Source organism: Castor canadensis, chromosome 13 (genome assembly GCF_047511655.1).
Source record: "Castor canadensis chromosome 13, mCasCan1.hap1v2, whole genome shotgun sequence".
Classification (NCBI taxonomy): domain Eukaryota; kingdom Metazoa; phylum Chordata; class Mammalia; order Rodentia; family Castoridae; genus Castor; species Castor canadensis.
In genome coordinates this window covers 84,574,779-84,600,305 of record NC_133398.1, presented here as the reverse complement: position 1 = coordinate 84,600,305, position 25,527 = coordinate 84,574,779, and the positions used below count along the sequence as shown (strand labels likewise).

At 36.9% G+C, this 25,527-nt stretch overlaps 1 long non-coding RNA gene across 1 annotated transcript in view; it reads right to left on the bottom strand.

Annotated features, from left to right (window-relative positions):
* The window catches only part of LOC141415669 (uncharacterized), a 39,698-nt gene extending 14,549 nt beyond the window's left edge, over positions 1-25,149 (bottom strand). Inside the window, exons 1-2 of the long non-coding RNA XR_012440655.1 lie at positions 24,700-25,149; positions 8,773-8,904 (exon numbers count right to left, since the gene is read on the bottom strand). This is a non-coding gene — a long non-coding RNA (uncharacterized lncRNA). The remainder of the gene's footprint in view (positions 1-8,772; positions 8,905-24,699) is intronic.
* Between the last annotated feature and the right edge of the window lie 378 nt (positions 25,150-25,527).

Below are 25,527 nucleotides of genomic sequence, written 5' to 3'. Positions count from 1 at the left end.
AGGATTGAAGGAAGATGATACATACAATGAAGCAGTATCAGTTCACAACTTGGCTGTAAGAAACTTATATAAAGTCAGCCATAGAATTGGAAATTATACTATTATGAGACCATTTAACATTGGGATAAATAAATTGCATAATCCAGTGGAACTTACAGCTAACACAACATAAGAGGACAGTGCAATAGGAATTGTATACTAATAATGTTAAGTCATCAAGAGAAAATCAAATTATGTTCAGTTTTCTGCTTAAGAAATGTGGGTGGCAGGGGGGCTGGAGGTATGGCTCAAATGGTAGAGTGCCTGCGCCCTGAGTTCAAGAGCCACTGCCACAAAAAAGGAAATGGGAGGGTATGCTGGGGACAAAGTTCAGTAGCAAAGTTTGTGCCTTAACATGTATAAGACCGTGGGTTTGATTCCCAGCACAGGAAGAAGGAGGGAGGGGGAACAAAAGGGGGAGTAGTAGTAGCAGTAGTAACATAAACAGGAGTGGGCTGGGTGATTCCACTCAATCGTACCAGCATTTGGGAAGCTGAGGAGGGAGGATCGCTTAAGCCCAGGAGTTTGAGCCTGGGAACATAATGAAACTCTGTCTCAAAGAGAACAGGAAGAAGAAGAAGAAGGAGAAGAAGAAGAAGAGGAGAAACAGAAAAGGAGGAAGAGAGAAAGGCATGACACTTAAAGAAATTTTATCAAAAAACAGGGAAATTACTGAAAGTTTTGGTAATTAGAGAATAAACTCCACTTGCATGTAAAAAAACTTTTCTATATAGTAATAGAATTATAACAACTTTTTTCTAGATAGTGAAAGTTACAACCATCAAATTATAGTATACACAAGTGCTTTTAAAATTCTCTTTGCCTATTCCTATATTTTGTAGGAGAGAGAGAGAGAGAGAGAGAGCAGAAAGGTTAAGTGACTTCCCAAAGTCATGGGAAGTCTGGTTAGTCTGGTGACAGAAGGGAATGGACAATGGACAGAAAATAAATAAGGCTGAAACTAGAGAACCAGAGGCTGGCATGTGGTTTGGCATGCCACAATGAGGAGCTTGAAAATTCATGTGTGCTACTTTATAATTGCACATCTCATCAGCTTTAAAAACATTACATGTACAATTGTGATTTGTTTTCATTACATGCATCTACTATTATCATTAGCTAATATCTCAAGGCATAGATTATGCTAAAGGAGAGATTCTTTGTTGACAATTAAAATAGTCACCTTGATAATTTCCATTTTTTTTGGCTAACTCTATGTCAGATCTAACTAGGTCATGATTATTTCTTGTATAATATGGCTGATAAAAGACTTATACCAAGACAGGAGAAAGCAAAGTTCCAATTCTGGCAATGTCTTATTTCCTTCTAATTTACTTGTCCATTTTTCTGGGAATTGGTTTGGTTAAAATTGAAAATATAATCTATAGACCCAGTTAAGCTGAGCACAGGGGCATTGCTGTCTACTGTTCTATGTTATTGAATTCCCTTTCTTGGTTACCTCAAATCCAGATATGGACAAAGTATCACTCCCTATATTAAATCGTAACATATATTAATTTCTTAATTCTTAGTATAGTATGTATGTGTATGTGTGAGTGTGTGTATGAGAGAGAGAGGGAGGGAAGGAAAAGGAGAGAGATAGAGAGAGAGAATAAGAATGAGAATCTGACCCAACATTTTTCCTGTAATCCATCAATTAGAAAATGCTACCATGGATGACAGATGGTACAACCATTGAAGACTTTATAAATCAAAGGTAAAAAGGTCACAGATGGCGACAACAAAGAAGGATCTTCCAATATTGTAGGCAGGGAGACCAGCTAGGTAATTTCAGCAATGATCAAAGTAAGAGAGTATTAAACTAAAGATGAAGTCAGAGCAAGTGAAAGATGCATTCTAGATATATTGAGAAAAGGAAGTTGGGTATGAGATAAAACAGAATAATCAAGTGACTCCAAATTTTTTCCATAAATGATCAAGTTATTAAATAAACAGTGACAGCAAAGGTATTTATAGCCAGTGGTGTTAACATAGTGACCTTCAAAGCTTTCAAGACTTTTTACAGTCTCTCTCCTTTTTTTTTTCTTTAGAATTCACCCATTTATTATATCTGATATTAGAGGAAATACAAACTCAGAGAAGCTTATTCCTCACATTTACATGAGAAGTAGACCAAAACCCCTTCTTTGCACCATCAATCAGAGCAAACTAGCTATTTCCAACACTACTCTCCACCTGTTTGAGAGATTTAAACTATGAAACAAATCAAATGAACAGATGAGCCTCTCAATCAGTATTGGTATCTTAACCGCCACAGACACAATCAACCATGGTGATGCATTATACATTTTTTATGTTATGTGTGTCTGCCTAGTTTGTCAGAACTCAAATTTCTTTAGCACTTAAACTGCTGTCAGCCCAATGATGTTATTCATTGTTAGCAATGAGTCCTTGTGCTAAATCACAAACGAGGACATGACACATACAGTTTCAGGAAGGGACTGGCAGGTTAATATCTTCTATCCTATGAACAATTACCTACTTTCTCTTTGTTTTCTTTTGTTTCTCTCCCTGTGATACATGATGTGCAGTTAACATACAGCTGTGCTCAGTTATGACACTTCAGATATTTTCTTCTAATGAATGTTAAGTGCTGATACGAAGTCTTATAAACACAGTTTTGCTGTCTCAAAATGAGATGAGAATGAAGAAGCAGTATCTTTCTTTAAGTGTCATTATATTTAAAATATCATATCATATTGTTTTATACTATATTTTCAATTAAAATATAATCATATTAATTGCAATATGGAAAAGTGTGTCACCTCTCATCCTAAGAGAGGTATAAAACTACTAAGAAGATTGATATATCCCTAACACTCCCAGACAGAAGTTCCCCTGACAAAGGGGAACGATATTGTTCTAGTCTACAATAATTTTGTAACCACATAAATATGACTTTAACTGTCTCTTAAGTATTGGAAAGCAGTCTTTTATTCTCTTTACTCTAGCAATGAAGTCAAGTGATCCTTCTAATTAGTGAAAAGGGACATATATAGTATCTATTCTCACAAATGTATCTATTGGGCAGAATTGAATAGTCAAGATTTGCACATACATGCCTATAACCTACCTCCTGGGTTTTCTATGATTAAAAGAGGCCTCAGTGAACCAGCAGGAGTAGTGGGCTATTCTATAGCTTTCCTCACATGCTAGTCTAGAAGTCCAGATGTCAGGTGAAATAAAAGCATCAGGAAGTTCATTTTGGCCTCAAGTACAGTAAAGAAATAGATTCAATAAAATAAGAGAATAAAGGGATAGGGCTATCAGGAATACTGTGGTAAAGTTTGGGTCCATGCCAGTGTTTTTCAAACTTCAGTGAACATTAAAATCACCTGGAAAACTATGAAGAATACACATTCCTAAGCCCTATCCCAAGAGTTTCTGATCCAGTGCCCAAGAATTTGTTCTAAGCTCCTAGGTGTTGCTGATTCTGTCAGCCCTTGAACAACACTTTGAGTAGCACTTACCTGTACACTCATGATTCATAAGAAAAATGAAGAGAGACACAGATATTCCATTCCTCAATAGACAGAAATTAGGTACAGGAATGCCTTCTGGAGTCCATCCAGTGCAAATGTGTATGGGAGGTGATAGGGTCACTTCACATTTCCAAAGGAGGACAGTATTTAGTAGATTGTATCAGTGGCCCTTCAACTCTCTCTGTATCCACCTGCCTTACCATGTCACTTCGCAATGACTCCTACTAACTAAGATTGTGAAGATCATTTCCATCCCCTTTAGTCTTGGGCTTGAGCATGTGACTTGGTTTTAGCTAATGGAATGTTAGCAAGTACACTGTGGAAATAGACTTGAAAAGCCCTTGCAAGACTGGCCTTCTCTCTCGTGCTTCTGCTATTGCATGACCTGTTGATCCACTGGCTGCAGCAAGAGAATAACAGACTTGGGAAGCTGAATCTAACTGCTTACATTGAGATCAGCATATATCAACCAGTCCCCAACAGACTGCAAGACATCTAAGTCCAAACTCACCTTCTCCAAGTTAACCCTCAACTGACCTATGGATCTGTAAGAAAAAGTACCTGTAGTTTGGACCACCAAGTTTGACATGGTTTCATGGAGCATATTTTGTGGCAATCAAACTGATGTGATGACCATTAGCTTGCCTCTGGTAACTAGAATTTGGAGAACAGCAGGAAGCACCTATAGCCATGCAGAATTAACTCTTTGAGGTTGCTAGGCACCATTTTTTTGTAGTCACATAACACCTACCTTTGTGACTTATAGATTAGAAAACTGAGGTTTAAAGAAAAAGAGTGGTCTATTTATGGTAATGGTATCAACAACAGGCTGAAACCAGATTTCCAACTTCTAGGCATGAGCTTCACTTTCACACTGTGTGGCTTCTTTATTGTGGTCTGAAAGAACACTGCCAAGTTGGCCATCCAGTGTGCTCCTACTCCCCTTCCTTCCTTCAAACCTATGAAATAGTCACTAATTATGAGTAGCATCAAGCACTAAAGCCCATATTTTTATAATTATTTGTATATACAGCTGATAATAACTGTGACCAACAAGAACAATGACAATTCCTCACAAAGGAAACAAATTATACCATCAAGTAAATTTTATCTGCTTATAAAGGACTGAACCATATGTAACATGTCTTGTTAACTTCTTCTTTATTTAACTCTCCATTTTTCCTGAAATATTTTTAAAACTAGATTTTTGAAAATAACTTTAAAAAAGAACTAGAGCTTGGTTGGTTGGATTTTCTCTTGTTTGCATTGAGGAAAAGAGTCTAGCTCTTTCAGGCTGACTTAGGGCCCATTTTCACTCCATTCAGGAACAGGTGAAAGTAGGGTTCCCACCAGCTCCTGATATACACAGGGTCTGTTTGACACCTTTTAGAGATGTTGATCTCCAAATATTAGTTTAACTGAGATCATAAAAATATCCCTGTTACCAATAGATGAAATAGTAGAAAGATCATAGACAAAGAGTCAGATATTCCTCATGATAAAATAATAATTATAGCTATTACTTTTAAGAATTTACTCCATGTTTGGCACTGTGTAAACCACTTTTCACACTTTATATAAAACCATCCCTTTGCCCCTCACACACATTGTATTATTAAACCATTCCTTCGACTATTATGATTTCTTTTATGTAAATGCAGAAACTGAGATTAAATTATGCCCAAGAACACAAAGAATAAATGGCAGAGGATTCAAACCTTGGTCCTTTCTAATCCTGCAGCTATACTCATTATCTGGCCATCACTGCCCAGGATGATTTTGCATGGTATGGGTAAGCACAATTTTGTCTCTCTGAAATAACTTCCTCACCTATAAACTCTAGAAAATAACAACTCCCACCTAAGAAGATTTTTGAGAAGGTCATGTATATACAAGTGCTTTTTAAATTATGAAATGTTCACTCACATAATGTTAGAGACACAGGATGCTCATGTGATCTGTTCCTACTTTAGTGCAGGGCAAATGAAAATGGTCAGTGTCCATGTAGACCCCGCAGTAAGCAGATAGAAAAGACTGTGGAAGGCTGCTGAAAGTAGGACATCTAAAGCTGAACCCTAGAATTTCAGTTTGTTTCCACAGAACACTCAAAACCGAGATCCAAGAGAGAACCTTGATGACCATAACCTAACCATCTTCTCCTGCCAGATTTCACACAGGAGGCATCAGAGACCTTGTAACTTAAGTGCTTTCACCAGATCAAAACATTAACTCATAGCAGAACTGAAGGTAGCACCCAGGCCTCCAGATATTCCTGCACTTTCTATGACACAAGGCTACCTTTCAACTCATTTCCACATCAGTCTTGTTCATTAGTTAGCACTAATTCATATGGTACTCTGTCCTGCTCTAATTCCATGAAAGCCACTCACAGAAAGAAACAAGGGCATACAATTGGAGTTAAATCTTCCAGAACCTGAGAGCATTTCCAAACTCAGTAAAATTTTAAAAACATACGTTGAAGAGGAATAAAATTTATTTTCTCTTTACCTGGTGTTTGTAAAAAAAAAAAAAAAAAAAAACCCTGCTTTTGACTCACTGTCTAAATACGGTCCTTTCCAACTTTTTTTCTCAATCGGTAATACTTCTGACTATTTTAAATCCACCCTCACAGTTACCCTACAGAACCAGAAAGAGTGTAATAATTCAGGGGAAAACATGGAAAGTTTCAGGCAATTGCCATTTTCTAATGCTCAGAGGCAAGCTCAGCCAAGTCCCCAGCCCACCTGCCCCAAGAGGGCTGTGAATAGCCCTAACATTCAGTTCAATTTATACTTTGCCAAACAGCCTTGGCACATCTGTGCTGAGAACGAAATCCAAGAGTTTCAGACAATATGCTCTCTTGAGCTCCATCATATCCCACATTTTATTTTATTTATAAATGGACAAGCGATTTATGGCTACAGTGTTAAACTCAAAGAAGGGCTGTGCACTTGCATTTACAGCAGATCAGGCAGCAGTACACCACAACAAACAATAATGCAAACAGGAAAGAAAGGGTCAGGGTTGTATAGAGGTTTGGGAATTTTTTTTTTCTTGTTATATACAGGATTAATAATAAACTCAGTGGGGCCTTCTCATAATATATTCCCTGTTCAAAGTAAGCACGACCTGGTAATAATCTGGTCACCCTCAACGTTAGGAAGAAAAAGACCATTAACAATAGATTTCAAATGAGAGAATTTAATATAGTAAGGATCTCTAAACAACAACAAAAACATTACCCTGTTCTCCTTGGTTGAGGGTTTTCTCTTCTAGTGTCCTTTCATGACATCCACTTGGATAGGAGTTAAAATTTGTCAATGAAGTATTAGCAGATTCAAGGATACCTGAAATTTTACTGACTACACCCCTGACAGGACCTAAAAGAAACACTATTCCTAGGGCCAGCCACTTGCTACACTAACCATCTCAATGAATCTTGACAAAGGGACCGACAACATTTTAATAGACTATTTTTTGCAGTAAAAATAATAGTAAAGTTTATTGGGAAAGGAATCTAGTATAACAGGATAAAAATGGAGATAAATAGGAAAAAAAGGAGAAAAATTTCCTACTCTTCATGTAAGAAATGGGAGTAAAGACTCCATTCAGTAGCCTATGTTTTAGAGCAGTTGAGGTTCATAGTAAAAATGAATGAAAGTTCCCATAGCCCCCTTCCCCTCTCACACATACGCAAGTATAACCTTCCTTGCTATCAGCATCTAGCACCAGAGGGGTACATTAGTTACAACTCATGAATCTACACTGACACATTAATATCCTCCAAAATCCATAGATTACAACAGGGGTCATTATTGGTGTTCTATATTCTATTGGTTTTAGAAAATATATAATAACATGTATCCTCCATTGTAGAATTGTGTAGAATGGTTTCACTGCCCTAAAATTCCTCTGTGCCTCTCATGCTCATCTTTCCTTCTGTCTAACCCTTGACAGCCATTAATCTCTTTACTATCTCCATACTTTAATTTTTCCAGAATATCCTACGGTTGAAATCACACAGTATGAAGCCCTTTAATATTTTGTTCTTATACATTTAATGCTCCTCCATTTTTTCATAGCTTCATATCTTTATTTATTTATTTATTTTGGGGAGGGGTCTGGGGATTGAACCCATGGCTTTATGCATGCTAAGCAAGCACTCTACCACTGACCAATGTCCTCTGCCCCAGTAGCTCATTTATTCTAGTACTGAATAAGATCCCATCGTCTGGATTTATCGCAGTTTATTTTTCCATTCACCTATTAAAGGACATCTAGCTGCTTCCAGGTTTTGGCAGTTATGAATAAAGCTGCTATGAATCTCTATGTGCAGGTTTTTGTGTGAACACAGTTTTCAATTTATTTGGATAAACACCAAGGAGTACAATTGCTGAATCATATGGTAAGAGCATGTCTTCCAAAGTGGCTGGATCATTTTGCATTCCTACCAGCAATGAATGAGAGTTCCTGTTGTTCTACATTGTTGTCAGCATTTGGTGTTGTCAGTGTTTTAGATTTTGACCATTTTAATAGGTATATAGTAGTATCTTACTGTTGTTTTAATTTGCAATTTCCTAAGACATGTAGTGCGGATCATCTTTTTATAATGCTTCTTTGCTATCTATGTGTCTTTTTTGGTGATGTGTCTGTCCAGGTCTTTTGTTCATTTTTTCATCAAGTTGTTCACTTTCTTATTGCTGAGCTTTTTTAAGAGTTCTTTGTATATTCTAGGTAACAGTCCTCTACCAGATAAATCTCTTGCAAATATTTTGTTCTAGTATATGGCCTGTCTTCTCATTCTGTTAATAGTATGTTTTTAAATTTGAAGCAGTCAAGTCCTTTTATAGATATTATAGAACAAAACAGTTGCAAACAACCTGCTTACTTTTCTTAGTCTCTGTTTACTTGACCATAAAATGAGGCCAATAATAGTAATTACCTTAAAGGAGTACAATAATTGTGTGCATAAATGACGGCAAGAGAAGTTGCAGTAGTAGATCATTAGACATTTAAAGGAAATGAAAAAAAAAATCACTTCAGAAAAAAAATCTATCCTGTCCTTAGCATTCTGAAGAAAAATTTCTATTCAAATGCTTGCTCTCACACAATACGTTCAGCTCTGTGAGGGACAGAGACCATGTTTTCTTAGCTCTATCTTGCCAGGCAAGAGTCACTACAATATCTGGTTGAATAGTTAGCACTTAATACAAGATGAGCTGACACTTACTTGGCCTGTGGCTTTAGAGACTCCATTGTACTTTCAGGAACGTCAGTTTCCCAATGCAATAGATGAAGGTTGTGGACTCCATGGCCTCCAAGACCTCTGTCTTTATTCAGTCGTGAATGAATCTATCCCACACTGCACGAAAGAGAAATCTTTAAAGGCTCTTAGCATCTTTGGTGCCTGAAATTTATAAATTTCCTTATATTTTGAAAAAGAAGTTTGTGATCTCAACCAATACTTGGGATATCCCTAACTTAAAAGAGCACATCCATTCCCACACACATTTGAAGTCAGAGACTTGTGTTCTGCAAACTTTAAACTTCACTGTTCCCTGCTCCCTCTGCTTGAATAGACCTGTTCCTTCCTTATTAAAGGAAATTAAAAAATATGCTCACAGATTAGAAATAGAGTAAGAAATCACAAAAGCTTGGAATTTCATCTGAAGAGAAAGTCAGAGGAAAGGAAGTCCACTTCTGGAATTCCTTTCTAGAGCTGCCAAAAATTGATTCATGATGGTGAAGTTACTTGGGCATCCCTCTCAGCAAGAGCTAACCAACTTAGGACCCTTAGACAGGATTTGAATTAATATGCAATATGATCAACCTAGACCATTTTCTGAGTCACTGACCATAGTAATTTAGCACACACATGCACACACACGCACACACACACACGCACACACACACACATGCACACACACACACGCACACGCAAACTTTGCTCTGAGTCTATGAGATCTGCATTGGGAAGAGTGATCCTTTTTAAATCCATCAAGAAGAACAAGCAGGTCTGAGTGAACTCTCATTTTATGTTGGCCATGAAAGAAAAAGTTGAACTAATGAGTTTAGAAGCAAAATCATGAAAGTTTAGAGCTATGTTTTTGATAGGAGCTAAACAAACATAAATATTGCAATAATCAAGACCTATGAGATCTAATGGTAAGGTTACAAACTGTAATCAATAGTATTTTATGGGTTATTTTGCTCAGATAGATTTCAGCCATATTGATATTTTTAAAATGTAATTATAAAAATAAGGTATAAATTTTAATATGCAAATATGTGAGCATATGTCACTGAAGATCACCAAAATTTAACTCGTGCTATCAGATTAACCCATTCTTAACTTATAATACACATCAGAAGATAGCCTTCTTACTTGCTGTATACATTTATGAACTTCTTAAAATGCAACATCGATTGGAGAAGTTATAGATCTACATTCATCTTTTTTAAATTCTCTCATGTAAAAGCTCCCAGGTAAATGCATCCTGGGTATTCTCAGTTCTGTCCCAGGAAAGACTCACATGTGTCCATTTGGCCTGAGCACTTGACACAGTTCAGTTTATAAGTAAACCAGTGACACATAGCACACTGCAGGTAGCTTTGATGTTTATTGTAAGTTGGCACCCACCTTTTTATTGCACTTAAACAATGAAGGTACTTATTAGATGCAGTTATGACTCAACATTAAAACTAAACTCTATTTTTCCTCTTTTAAGTTTCTGATTAGCTGAATTCAGGAATGTCCTGAGCTAGATGCATTCTATTATAAAAAGAGTGACTATTACAACTATTTACCTGTATGAGTCATGAATGCTACAATATGGCAAATCAAACCATATAGAAATGAGTAGCCAGTCACATATGGCTATTAGGTACAGTACTAGACACCTCTGATATTGTTATCACAGAAGTTTCTATTGGACATTGCTGTGCTAAAACATGAAAGAGCTTAGATATATACTCTTTCATTCAGTTTACCAAAAGATGAATCAAAAGAAAGAACGCAATACAAAGGATTATAAAAATTATGGTGAGACACAAAATGTAAATATAACTTATTGATATTAAAGTAACAATAATACAAAGATAAAAGTAAGTGAGGATATGGAAGAAAATCTAACTTCTTCATCCTTGAAGGCAAAGTCAAAGTTGAAATACACAGATTAAAAAAAAAAGACTCCAATCTTTTATGGTGCATATTGCTTTGATGAGACATGTTAAAGGGACACTTTAGAAAGACCCATATTTTGATAGAGATTTTTACAAACCCCAGCAATTACCTCAGTTTCATTTTATCTGCCTCTCTCACTTAAGCACAATGCCAGCATGTTTAGAATTGTGTACTATAAATATTATTGCTAGATACTTGGGGATGTGGAATTTTGAAAGTTTTTTTAACTTTCTTTTTGCAATTTTGAGTTTTGATTGACAATTTTATAATGAGCACTTATTTTTGAAAAGCAAATTATTCTTTAAAAAGCATATTGAGAAATATAAAAAATAAGGTACATTAATAAATAAGAGTACAAAATTAGAATCACTGTATGGTAATAGGAAAAGTACATACGCATCTGGATATGAAGTAGAAGATAATATTTAAAAATGAAAAATATTATAATTAAGCTTTCCTTCAAACTCTTGTTACATTTTTAAAAATATAATTACATTTGTTCTAAACTGTTTTACTAGAAGCAGAGCTTCATGGCAATAAATCACTCATACTCTCACTGACCTTAGAACTGAACTAATTCCCCAGCCTTTCATTATGGGTAGTCACCTAAGCATTTGCAAGAGCCTTTGTAGTTTGAAGGTACAGATTTTTTTACTTTGGGATTAAATGGACAGATCCTGGAGTATGGTAGCTCCTGGAATATGTAGTTTTCTGTTCAGGGCAGTCCTAAGTATCCTTCTTATGCTAAGTGGAGACCATGGCTAGAACAGATCCAGATGTGGTGAGGGGTGGGAAATCCCAGTGGAGCTGCCCACAGTATACCAGGCAGTTTCACCATATTTTAGACTCATCAAATGAAACCACAAGTCTCATGGAAAGGTAATGATTACATTCTAAAGATTGTATATGTGTATGTATACATATGTATATATAGAGAGAGAAAGAGACACATACAATTGTTATGGTTTAAATATGAAGGGTCTCCCCAAAAAAGCCCATGTGTTGAAGACTTGGTCCCCAGCTGTCTTAATTTATTTTAGACAAAAGTATTTGCATTTTTCTGCATGGGTATATAGTCTCCCAAGAAATTTTGATACAGATTTTTTTTTAAGTCTGTAATGTCTTTCATTGGTATTTTCTAGAATAGCTACAACTATAGCATCTGAAGTTCCATTACTGAGGGTGTCAGCAGTTCTTTTGGCCTTTATGAAACATTTAATATTCAGCCTTATGAATGTGAATTTAGGAACTGAATCCTTATTCCTTGCTCATGCAGGGCCTAAAAACTCTCACTCCTCTGACTGTGCCTATCCTGTTTTTACGCAGGCAAACACTTCAACTAAAAATCTGCCGTCTTGTATTTCTCTCCCACCTAGCTTTAATTCTCCACAGCCTATCTCAGTTACAAATGAAAGTTTTAAATTCTAGGCACTGAAATGTATTTGGACTCCAACCTGTTCTTTTTTCAGTGCATTTCAACCAAGGAATCCCATTTAATTCCAAGCCAGTGAAATAAAAAGTTACATTGATTAAAACTCTTAAGATCAACTTTTAAGGAGGCATTGCATCTTTTTAACATCTGCTTCCTTACCAACAGAGGTAATACATCTTTAAATAATTTGTAAGTGTGTAAGAGGTGCTACTCAGTTATTGAGAGCTTGCCTTCAGTAAATAGGGGCTTTGGGCTTCATATTTCAGACAGCTGTCATCCATTAAATATTTTAATATTGAGGGGAATTAACTTTCATATCAATAGTAATGGTGAAAAAAATTTATCTCCGTAGCCAGGGCAGACGATGTCAATGCATAACTTGTCATTTTCTAACTCAGCTGCTTCCATTTGATTTGGAATTAGAACTAGACCTCAGAAACTGGAGCTGAGGCATCCTCACACAAAAGCTGTTTTAAATTATGTGCAGCAAGTTTTTAAGCACATTAGCAACTAGAACAAGCTGTCCTCATGCTAGCTGGCCTTGCTTTGTTCTTGATGGTGGAAAATCTCACTTTAACTGCCCTCTAATTTGTTGCAGAATGCTACTGCACCAGCAGCTGCATTGGCACAGGATTAAACACACAAGAAAACATTATTTTTCCATACAAATTATTAACAGTGCCAAAAGCCACAAAATCCTTTTTTGAAAAAAAATAAAATATTTTTTCTCCTCATCCCCTTTTATTTTCCCCTCTCCTCTAAAAAATCCTGCAATAAATCACACCTCAGTGGGGTCTTTTAAGACACTCCCCTTCATTGTAAACATAGAGTGAGGGTATTTCATCTCATTTTTGATAAAACACAAAAGATTCAAAAATGGGGCAAAAGAAAACTTTCAACTACACATATAATAAGTATGTCAATGAATGAGGCCACCTGAGGGGCATATACATGGGGGGAGAAACCTATTTGCCTGTTCTTCGTAAGCTTGTTCAAAAGCTATCAGAGGAAACACATAAAGTAAGCCTCCCTTGGTTCTAACCTTGGTCTGATTACAGCTATTTCTGTGCAGCAGTTAAACATTTTGCCAAAGGGAAGAATTTGCTTGATTGCCGCTTCAGAGGGGAATTTATTAATGATGTCTGAAAATAATTGTCAGGAAGACAACTGTGCCTGCCCTTATGATCTTTTTCATTCAGTGGGCTTGCCACAGCTTTTTAAAAATTTATTTATTTAATTGCATTTGTTGTGGAATACAGGGGGGCTTTCAAAACAATCATGATTATTTTTAAGAAAAGAAAAGAGAGGAAGGTGGTTGTTAATCTTCTTTCAGACAAAATACTACCTATTTTGTTTTTTTTACTATGAGAGGTAAGAGCAGTTTGGGGATCCAACATACGTTATATTTCAGTGAGATCCCTTCTTATCATTCCTTTTGACAGGGAGACTCTGACCTCGATTAGCAGTAGTGAACTCAGGTGACCTCAGTGCTATTTGGAAAAGAGGGCCTCAGTGGAGTGGAGAGCAAAACAAATCTGAGAGGGAAGTGAAGTTAATGACTTAGCTCTAACAAAGCACCCACACACAGCTCACTTCCTCACTGGTTCCCAGTTCCCATCACCCTCTTGCAAAGGTTGGTCTGGTTACACTGATGCACAAAGTTTTCTTCCTCTCACTATGAAAACTCTAGGAATAGAGGTGTGGTGGTAGTAAGGGTAGTGGTAATGGTGTGAGTACAAAGTTCTACTGCAAAGTTTTACTCTTCATGGTTAAGAAACAGAAAGACAATAATTCCAAAAATCTCCGTGAGAACTGACCACTATGAAACATTCCCGACTTAGGTTCAAAGCTGTTTTCTGGCCTTCGCTTGCTCCCAGATTTACCTCTCTCTTTAATTGTGCTATCTTTTGCATCCTTAATACTCTCTTGATCAGTTATATCGACTCTCAAAAATGGTTGAATGCAATGACTTTTAAAAAGCATGCATTCAAAGCTGCTTTTATTAAAAATTTCATTAAGGGATTTACAACCTTCTCCTTTGCTTTCTGCTCCAGTTTCTCTCTGAGCTGCAAGTCAGAGCCCTCCACCCAGAGGCATTCACTGAAAATTCATCACACATCACCAGCTACAAACTACATGAATTTCCAGATTCAGGAAATAAACAAGCCAAGAATTCTGAGCCACAAGTTTGTACCTTAAATTCACATGGTCAACAAAATGTCTAAAATTTAGGATGAAATCCAAGTCTGCTAAATGTAAAGGATATAATTAAACATAAAACTAGCCTATGTTTTAAACATTGTAATTATGGTCTATTTTCTGACTACAAAAGGAAAAAAATTCAGATTTTCTGATTAATAAATGACTTTCAGTTCAACCCAACTATATTTATATTGCTCTTAATACATGTATTAAATTCCAATTCTTTATATTTTGCCTTATTAAATTTATATGCTTTGAAGACAGTGTTTATTAACTGTGTTTTCCTTACAAATTTTTAGCAATGTTATTTAGACTAAAAAATGAAATATTAATGTTAAGTGACAGATAATATAAAGTCTTAAATTCTGTTTGTTTGATTTTTTCTTTTTGGTGATACTGGGGTTTGAACTCAGTGCCTTGTGCTTGCTAGGCAGGCACTCTTCCCTTGAGCCATTCCACCAGCCCTTTTGTATTGGGTATTTTTGAGACAGGGTCTCATGAACTATTTGCCTGGGCTGGCTTTGAACTGTGATCCTCCTGATCTCTGCCTCCTGAGTAGCTACGACTATAGGTGTGAGTCACTAGTGTTCAGCTTTAAATTCTCATTGTCTTCTTCTTCCCCCTATTTCTGTGTCTTCCCCACCACATTTTGGGTATAAGATGCATTCTTTTACCTAGCAGAATACAACCAGAAACTATGATGCTAGGCATTTTTCCCCCTCCAGTTACCATTGAACCTCAGGATTCTCAGTACCACACTACTGAATCATGGTTCTCAGAATGCGGTTCCTAAACCATGGATCTCATTTTGTTAGAAACACAAATTCTCAGACCCCAAACCAGACCTGCTGAATCTGAAACTCTTGGAGTAGAGCCCAGAGATCTGTGTCTTAAGAAGTACTCCAAATGATTCTTTTGTTTAAGAATCACTGCCAAGCACTTTCATATTTTCCCATAATATGTCTTCTTTGGCCCCCTTTCTCAGAGCTCCCCAACAGGGATCTCTACTTGAGCAAGTCTTCCAAGATTTGGACCCTGCATTTCAAAATGATCTCTTTCTTTACCACTCTCTTCTCTACCAAAATCTATTTCTTCATCAAAATATGTAACTCCATAGTAAGCCTTTCTGACCAAAGGGAGGAATTATTTAGCCCCGCAAAATAAATATCTTATGGAAGAATTATGATTTCTGCAGGAAGCCAATGTGGAAGGATAAAACTGTACAAGGGATTTCTCAGTACCTTGCAAATCGTGTCTTATAATCACTTAAGATGACTATATGAGAGACTTCAGAGATTAAGATAGATCCAGATGTACTATCTGTTAATAAAAGATTATATTTTTTAATTTACTTAACATCTCTGAACATCAATTTCCTCAAAAACAGAATGAAGTTTGAAGTACCTTCCATGAAAAACACTTTTGACAATTATTGGTAATTCCCTCCTCTATACTTACCCAAAAAAACTATCTATGATTGTGCCTGGCACAGAGGAGATACTCAATAAGTAGAAAATCTTTGGAACACAGGAAAGATGGTGACTTTGGAGTCAAAGTAGCATTGAGCTTCTGTTTAAGACCTGGTGTGACTCTAGGGAAATTAAATTGCTTCTTAGAGCCATGGTTTCCTTCTCTATTGAGATGACAGTAGCTATTTCTACCATACTATCCACTCTGCAAGGTTGTCAGAAGGCTTAGAATATACAACTCTATATTAACCCTGCATTCCTAACATACACAAAAATAAGTAAGGGATGGGAAAGGAAAGTGATGTAGAGTAAACACTATATATTTGAGATAAAATTGACCTAAATTTATAACCTGGTTATATTTTAGTAGTTGTTCTGCTTTGGACAAGTTCTTTAATTACACTGAACTCCAGCTTTCATATTTATTGAAGTTAAACAACTACTCCTATCTTTTGAGGTTGCTGTAAGATTTAAAGGTACTAATGGTTGTGAGCAAAGAGATCAACATAGTGTTTGAACTAGAGTATGCCCTCCATATTACTGAACTTTACCACTACTAGTGCTACTACTACTTATTATACTAATAATTATTATTGCCATAATTGTTATTAAATGATGGCTATTTATTGATAGGCTGATTCATCAAACCTATAGGTGGTATTAAGGAAGGAGTTATAAAAGACAGTTATAAAACCTTCTTTGCTCTTCAATATGCTTCCACCTGACAGAGAAATTCTTGTTGTCTTTAAAATATATGCCCATAACATATATTATGCCCATAACTATCTTTCTTTATAACTCATAATTTGCAGCCACCTCCCTAAGTAAACCTCTCTTATCCTTTAAGATACATAGAGAAACTAAAGGTCAGAAAAGTTTAACCGTGTGCTTGTCATTGTATTCATAAGCCCTGGGACAATAGAATAAGCTATGCTCTTTGACTCTCTGACTTTTGGAAATAAACCATTGTAGAAAAGGAGGAAAGAACACCATGAGCTCTACTCACAGCCTTACTTGACTCTACCTCCAAATCTCCTGCCCCAAATACACAAAAGAGTAGAATTCAACAAAAGTTTATTAGCACCTACTATATGCCAGGCACTACTGTGAGCACTGATTAGAACAAGTACAAGTATTGATTCAATCCTGAATACACAAACCTGTCGGTCATCTTTCCTTATACCCAACATATTCTGGGGTTTATCATCTGACACTGCCACATCTTTACCAGCTTGCCTCAGGTCATAAGTCACACTCAGGAACTTCTCCTTAATTGGCACTGTCAGGCCAGTGCCTATCTGAGATTTGGGTTAGTTTTCATGCCTGTGGAGTTCTTATATTCCTCAGAGAGTAAATCTGACTCAGACTCTTCCCTAAGGAGCAATGTTTTTTTCCTCAGGACCCAGAATCAGACTTTCCAGCACTCTGAGGTTTTGTTACTAGGCTCCAGTCTCCAACCAAGGTATTCAGTTCTGCTGCAATATCCTCATTCAGTAGGTATACATGCATTTCACATCAACTTACTCAATCTAGTCTTGGTTCCCAGACTCTACGTCTCCAGTTGCTATGGAAGGTTGAAAATAAGTCAAGAATCAAAGTTTGAAATGAGGACAGTTACAGAGACTGTTCTTCCCAAATAGAATTTAACTCAAGAGTCTAAAATTCCATTTTCTGCAGATAATGCAAATATATTATACTATTTATACACAGCACAGTAGGAAGAGATGAAATCTGTGGAGAAAACATCCAAATGGAGAAAGCATGCAAATTCTAATTTAAAAAGAGAAAACTGGGGAGGCCAGTAAGTCACAGCCTCTGTAGCTCTTCAAGGACAAGATGAAAATCTCTTAGGCTTGTAGGTTTTTTCACTTGGCACAGTACCTGTATTTAGTAGGTGTATGAATCAATGAATGAATGAAATAACAAAGAAGTGAGTGAATGAATAAACCAATGTCAAAGATCTGAAATAGTCCCTTTCAAGTTTACCTTACAACATAGGAGTGAGTAAGCCTCACTCATTTGAGCTTTCTTTTTCCCTAAACAATCTCTGAGGCCTTTAAAGCTATAAGAATCCTGAAGAGTCAATATCCCATTTATTCCTGTTGTGAGGGAATTTTTGCCTCATGGTCCCTGGTCCCCCAGGGGGCCGCTTCAGTGGGTACACGCTCAGGTGGCACTCATGCCCCCCACTCCCTCCCTCTGCCTTTCATTCCCAGCTCTCAAGACCTTGGAAGCTTTGAAACTCAACAAGAAAGGAAATCCATTGAGAACCATCTGTAAAGATCCAAAGCAACTGGGCCAACCGACCATGTACTGAACCCTCCAAAACTTGAAGCCAAAATAAATCTTTCCTCCATGAGAATTAATAGGAGACAAAACTGGGAAGGAAAATTCCTACTACAAAAAATTAAAACAGGGAGAAGATCCAAAATGGCAACTGGGACACAGATGCAGACTGCATGAGCTCTGGGAATCAGGGACCTTGCTGAGACACTGGAGACACATTTGGCTGAGGTAAAGCACCAGGGAGAGATGAAACTTCAGCACCCTGAACCCCTAGCCAGTGGAAAGCTTCCCAATACACTGAAAGAACAGGCGGCCGCAACAACCACTCCAACACCTCCTGCCCACCAGTCCACCAGGCCTCCACCCTGCAGACCCACCAGGCCTCTGCCCCATGGGCCTGCCTGGCTGCTGCCCACTAGCCTGCCACCCACCTGCCGGCTTGTGGCCGCCCACCACAGAAAGGCTCTAGCACCACCAGACACTGGTTCCAAACCTGCCTACGAGGCACAGATAAATAAGACTGGATGTTAAAGGAATAATACCAGAACTACTAAGACTGAAATTCTACTGCTCCTGAAACAGGGAAATTTTCTTCTTTTTTCTTTTTTCTTCTTTTCTTTAAGTGTTTGTTTGTCTTGGTGGCTGTTTGATTGTCTACCATCTCTTCCTGTTGATTTCTTTGGTTCTCCATTTTTTTTTCTTTTTATTTTTTCTCCTCCTTTCTTGGTTTTGCTAGTTTTACTATTGTAAGTTAGTTAATACTAAATTACACAGAGACCAGGGACAGAAACAGTACCAAGTGGATTCATGGGAAGACAAAAAAGGGATGGAAACCATTCTCCCCCAAAAAATAAACTAGTACAGGATTCAGAAGGAAATGAAGAAAACGGACACCCAGATCCAGACTCCAACAATACAAAGATAAACTATGCTAAGGAACCCAATGAAGCCATTAAGAACACCCTGAAAGAAGAAATTCTGTGGGTAATCAAAGAAAATTTCATAGGAATGTTACTAGACATGGTCAACAAAAACGTACAGGAGGCACTCAAGAAATTCTAAGACAACAAAGATAAAGAATATGAGAAAACACAAAAACAAATAAATGAAATCATAGGAGCCCTAAAAAAACACCAAAGTGAACCAGAAAACACCATAGAGAGATAAATGAATTAAGGATGAAAACTAACAATATTAAAGAGGAAGTAACCCATGATATGGAAAACCTCAGAAAAAAGAATGAAACAAAAACCCAAAACAAAATGGAAGGCCACTCCAGCAGACTAGAACAAGCAGAAGACAGAATCTCAGAACTTGAAGATGAAATGGTAATCAAAGGAAAAATGAAGAACTATTAGTCAGACAACTCAAGTCCTATGAAAGGAATATGCAAGAACTCACCAACTCCATCAAAAGACCCAACCTGAGAATCATGGGCATTGAAGAAGGAGAAGAGGTGCAAGCAAAAGGAATTAGTAATATATTCAACAAAATAATAACAGAAAATTTCCCAAATCTAGAGAAAACTATGCCCATTCAGGTACAAGAAGTCTCCAGGACACCAAACAGACTTGACCAAAATAGAACTACCCCATGTCATATTATCATTAAAACAATAAGCACAGAGAGTAGAGAAAGAATATTGAAGGCTGTAAGAGAGAAAAAACAAATAACATACCAAGGTAAACCCATTAAATCATAGTAGATTTCTCAACAGAAACCTTAAAAGCAAGAAGAGCATGGAGTGAGGTCTTCTGAGCACTGAATGAAAATAACTTCAATCCTAGGATACTCTGCCCAGCAAAACTATCATTCAAAATAGATAGAGCAATAAAAATCTTCCATGATAAGCAGAAACTAAAACAAAATATGACCACCAAGCCACCACTACAAAAGATTCTTCAAGCAATTCTGCACACAGAAAGTGAAAGCAAACAAAACCATGAGAGGCAGGCAGTACCAAACCACAGGAGAAGAAAGGCAAGAAAGTAGAGAGTAACATTGATTTAGCTACACACAATCAAACCCTTAAACAACAAAGACAACTAAATGAAAGGAATCACCACGTACCTATGAATAGTAACACTGAAAGTTAATGGACTTAATTTCCCCATCAAAAGACACTAACTGGCAAACTGGATTAAAAAGGAAGATCCAACAATTTGCTGCCTACAAGAGAACCATCTCATCAACAGAAACAAGCACTGGCTGAGGGTAAAAGGCTGGAAAAAGATTTACCAAGCCAATAGCCCCCGAAAATAGGCAAGGGTAGCGACACTCATCTTGGACAAAATAAACTTCAAACTTACATTGATCAAATGAGATAAAGAAGGACACTCCATACTAATAAAAAGGGAAATACACCAAAAGGAAATAACAATTATCAACCTATATGTACACAGTGTCAATGCACCCAATTTCTTCAAACATATTCTGAAGGACCTAAAAACATATGTAAACTCCAACACAGTAGTAGTGGGAAACTTTAATACCCTGCTACCACCAATAGATAGGTCATCCAAACAAAAAATCAATAAAGAAATTCTACAACTACCACACTATAGATCAAATGGACCTAGCTGATGTCTACAGAATATGTCATCCAACTTCTGCACAATATACATTCTTCTCAGCAGCTCATGGAACCTTCTCCAAAACTGATCATATCTTAGGGCACAAATCAAGCCTCAGCAAATATAAGAAAATAGAAATAATCCCATGTATTCTACCTAATCATAATGCATTAAAACTAGAAATCAACAACAGTTAAAAAAAACAACAGTTAAAAACATGCAAACAATTGGAAGCTAAACAACACATTGCTAAATGATCAATGGGTCACTGATGATATAAAAGAGGAAATTAAAAGATTCCTGGAAGTTAATGAAAATGAAAACACGACCTATCGGAACCTATGGGACACAGAAAAGGCAGTCCTAAGAGGAAAGTTTATAGCCATGAGTGCATATATTAAAAAAAAGATCTCAAATCAATGACCTAATGCTACAGCTCAAACGCCTAGATAAACAAGAACAAGCAAACCCCAAAACAAGAAGGAAAGAAATAATTAAAATAAGGGCTAAAATCAATGAAATAGGAACACACAAAAAAAACATACAAAGAATCAATGAAACAAAAGCTGGTTCTTTGAAAAAATAAATAAGATTGACAGACCCCTGGCAAATCTGACTAAAATAAGGAGAGAAAAAACGCTAATCAGTAAAATCAGAAATGCAAAAGGGGAGATAACAACAAACACCAGGAAATCATCAGAGATTACTTTGAGAACCTATATTCTAATAAATTTGAAAATCTTGAAGAAATGGACAGATTTCTAGATACTTATGACCATCCAAAACTGAACCAAGAGAGTATTAATCACCTGAATAGATCCATAACACAAAATGAAATTGAAGCAGCAATAAAGAGTCTCCCAAAAAAGAAAACTCAAAGACCTGATGGATTCTCTGCTGAATTCTAGCAGACATTTAAAGAAGAACTAATACAACCCTCCTTAAAATGTTCCACAAAATAGAAAGGAAGGAATACTACCTAACTCATTTTATGAAGCCAATATTACTTTCATCCCAAAAGCAGACAAGACGCCTCTGAAAAAGAGAACTAAAAGCCAATTTCCTTAGTGAACATCGATGCAAAAAATCGTCAATAAAATAATGGCAAACTGTATCTAACAACACATCAGAAAAATCATCCACCATGACCAAGTTGGCTTCATCCCAGGAATGCAGGGGTGATTCAACATATGCAAATCTATAAATGTAATACAGCACATTAATAGAAGCAAAGACAAAAACCACTTGATCATCTCAATAGATGAAGAAAAAGCCTTCAACAAGATCCAATACCACTTCATGATAAAAGCTCTAAGAAAATAGAAGCAATGTACCTCAACATTGTAAAGGCTATATATGACAAACCGACAGCCAACATCATACTTAATGGTAAAAAACTGAAACCATTCCCCCTAAAGTCAGGAACAAGACAAGGGTGTCCACTATCCCCACTCCTATTCAACATAATAGTGGAATTCCTAGCCAGAGCAATTAGCCAAGAAGAAGAAATAAAAGGAATACAAATAGGTAAAGAAACTGTCAAAATATCCATATTTGCAGATGACAGGATCCTATACCTTAAAGATCGAAAACACTCTACCCAAAAACTACTAGACACCATAAACAGCTTACACCAAGCTGGCAGGATACAAAATCAACTTACGAAAATCATTAGTTTTTCTATACATCAACAACAAACAAACTGAGAAGGAATATATGGAACAAATCCTATTCACAATAGCCTCAAAAAAAATCAGATACACAGGAATAAACTTAACAAAGGGTGTGAATGACCTCTACAAGGAGAACTACAAACCCTTGAAGAAAGTGATCAAGGAAGACTACAGAAGATGGAAAGATCTCCTGTGCTTATGGATTGGTAGAATCAACATAGTAAAAAATGACTATACTACCAAAAGCAATGTACAGGTTTGATGCAATTACCATCAAAATCCCAATGACATTCATCACAGAGATTGAAAAATCTACCCTAAAGTTCATTTGGAAACACAAGAGACAGTGAGTAGCCAAGGCAATACTCAGCAAAAAGCAATGCTAGAGGTATCACAATACCTGACTTCAAACTATATTACAAAGCAATAGCAATAAAAACAGCACAGTACTGGCACAACAACAGACACGAAGACCAGCGGAACAGAATAGAAGACCCTGATATGAATCCAAACAACTATACTCACCTTATTTTTCACAAAGCTGCCAAAAATATACGGTTGAGAAAAGACAGACTCTTCAACAAATGTTGTTGGGAAAAGTGGTTATTCATCTGCAAAAAACTGAAACTAGATCCATGTTTATCACTCTGTACTAGTATCAACTCAAAATGGATCAAGGACCTTTATATCAAACCCAAAGCTCTGAAGGTTAGTATAGGAAGGAGCAGGAAACACTCTGGAAACAATAGGTATAGGCAAAGACTTCCTCAATAGAACCCCAGCAGCCCAGAAGCTAAGAGAAACAATGGACAAATGAGACTTCATAAAATTAAAAAGCTTCTGCACAACAAAAAAAAAGTCTCTAAACTGAAAAGACCACCCACAGAGTGGAGAAAATATTTGCCAGCTATACATCAGACAAAGGACTGATAACCAGAATATACGGGGAACTTAAGAAACTAAACTCTCCCAAAATCAAGGAACCAATAAAGAAATGGGCAACTGAACTAAACAGAACTTTCTGAAAAGAAGAAATTCAAATGGCCAAAAAACACATGAAAAAATGCTCACCATCTCTAGCCATAAAGGAAATGCAAATCAAAACCACACTAATATTCCACCTCACCACTGTTAGACTAGCCATCATCAAAAACACCACCGACAACAGGCATTGTTGAGGATGTGGAGAAAAAGGAACCCTTGTACACTGCTGGTGGGAATGCAAGCTAGTGCAAGCACTCAGGAAAAAAATATGAAGGCTTTTAAAAAATCTAAACATAGATCTGCCATATGATCCAGTAATCCCACTCCTGGGGATATACCCCAAGGAATGTGACACAGGGTACTCCAGAGGCACCTGCACACCCATGTTTATTGCAGCGCTATTCACAATAGCCAAGTTATGGAAACAACCAAGGTGCCCCACTACTGACAAATGAATCAAGAAAATGTGGTACTTGTACACAATGGAATACTACTCAGCCATGAAGAAGAATGAAATCTTATTATTCTCAAGTAAATGGACGGAACTGGAGAACATCATTTTGAGTGAGGTTAGCCAGGCTCAGAAGACCAAAAAGTCATATGTTCTCCCTCAAATGCAGACTTTAAATCTAGGGCAAATATAGCAATGTGGTTGGATTTGGGTCACATGACAAGGAGAGAACACATATGGGAGGTATGAGGATAGATAGTAAAACCAAAACATGAAAGTGTTTGATGTCCCCACTCCAGAGGAACAAACACAGAAACCTAAAAGTGACAGAGGTCAACATGAGAAGGGGATCAGGAACCAGTGTAAAGATCAGTTAAGAGGTTAATCAACTTGGATTATAACACATTTGTACATGGAAGCAATGCTGGGAATCTCTCTGTATAGCTATCCTTAACTCAACTAGCAAAAATGCTTTGTCTTTCTTATTATGCTTATGTCGTCTCTTCAACAAATTTAGAGATAAGGGCAGAACAGGTTCTGCTTGGAAGCAGGGAGGGGGAAGAGGGTGGGAGCAGGGAGTAGGGAGCAGAAATGACCCAAACAATGTGTGCACGTGTAAATAAATGAATAAAAAAAAAGAATCCTGAAAATTGTTTTTCTAAAGGATTTCACTTAATATTTAATTATAGACAGATACATTGGTCATCAATAAATATTAATATTATGACTTCCTTTAAAACAATTCAGAGTACTATATAATCTATTTAAAAATTTCATATCAACTCTTCTAATGAATCAATAAACCACATAAAGTCAGGAAAAGAGAAAATTAATGATATTTAGAAATCCACACAGCAAAAGTAAGAAAGGAAAATATATAAGCAACTTAGAATCATAGGCTTACTTTATGAATCCATTGTTTCCATCCAAGTTGTCTTCAGACATCAAAGGTGCTACATTCACTCTTCTCTGGAAGTGGAGATGAAGGAAGAGAGTGAGAGAAAGAGTTGGGCATTAAGGATAAAAAAAAATCAAGACTACTGCAGTCCTGTTAAATTCCTTCTTGCTCTGCTGTTGTACTGTTCCTTCGAGTACAATTCAGGAAAATGACATTCTTTTGTATTGTACAAGACCCTATGGATTCAGTGTCTGCAGATGATTCCATGTCACTTCAGGGCCTTCTCCCAATCCAACAGGAACAAGCTCAGTTGCATGAAACTGCCAAACTCCAATGTCCTCACAAACCTATCCAGTACCTGAGTTATATCTCACTCTTCTTCTACTCTACCAGTCTTCTCTTCTGCCTGTCACTTTCTGACTCTGGGCTACAAAAAAAACAGGGTCACGTGGATCATTGCTTTCCCCCTAATTTACATTTCCATATTGCTGACACTGAGTTCCCTATAACTTATCAATGGTCTGATTTCAGAATTGTAATTGTTTTGTGTGGTTACTATTTTTAAAAAATACCACTAATTTGTGACCTAAAACACTACACATGTATTCTCTCACTATTAGAGAGACCAGAAGTTCAAAGGGACAAAATAAAGACATTGGAGGGTTGTGCTCTCTCCAAAGGCTCTGTTCTAGGGGAGAATCCATTCTTTGCCTCTTCCATTTTCTGGTGGCTACTGCCACTCCTTGACTTGTTATTGCATCACTCCAGTCTCTGCCTCTGTAATCACATTGCTTCCTCCTCTTTCACTGATATAATCTTCTTCTTCCTCTGTCC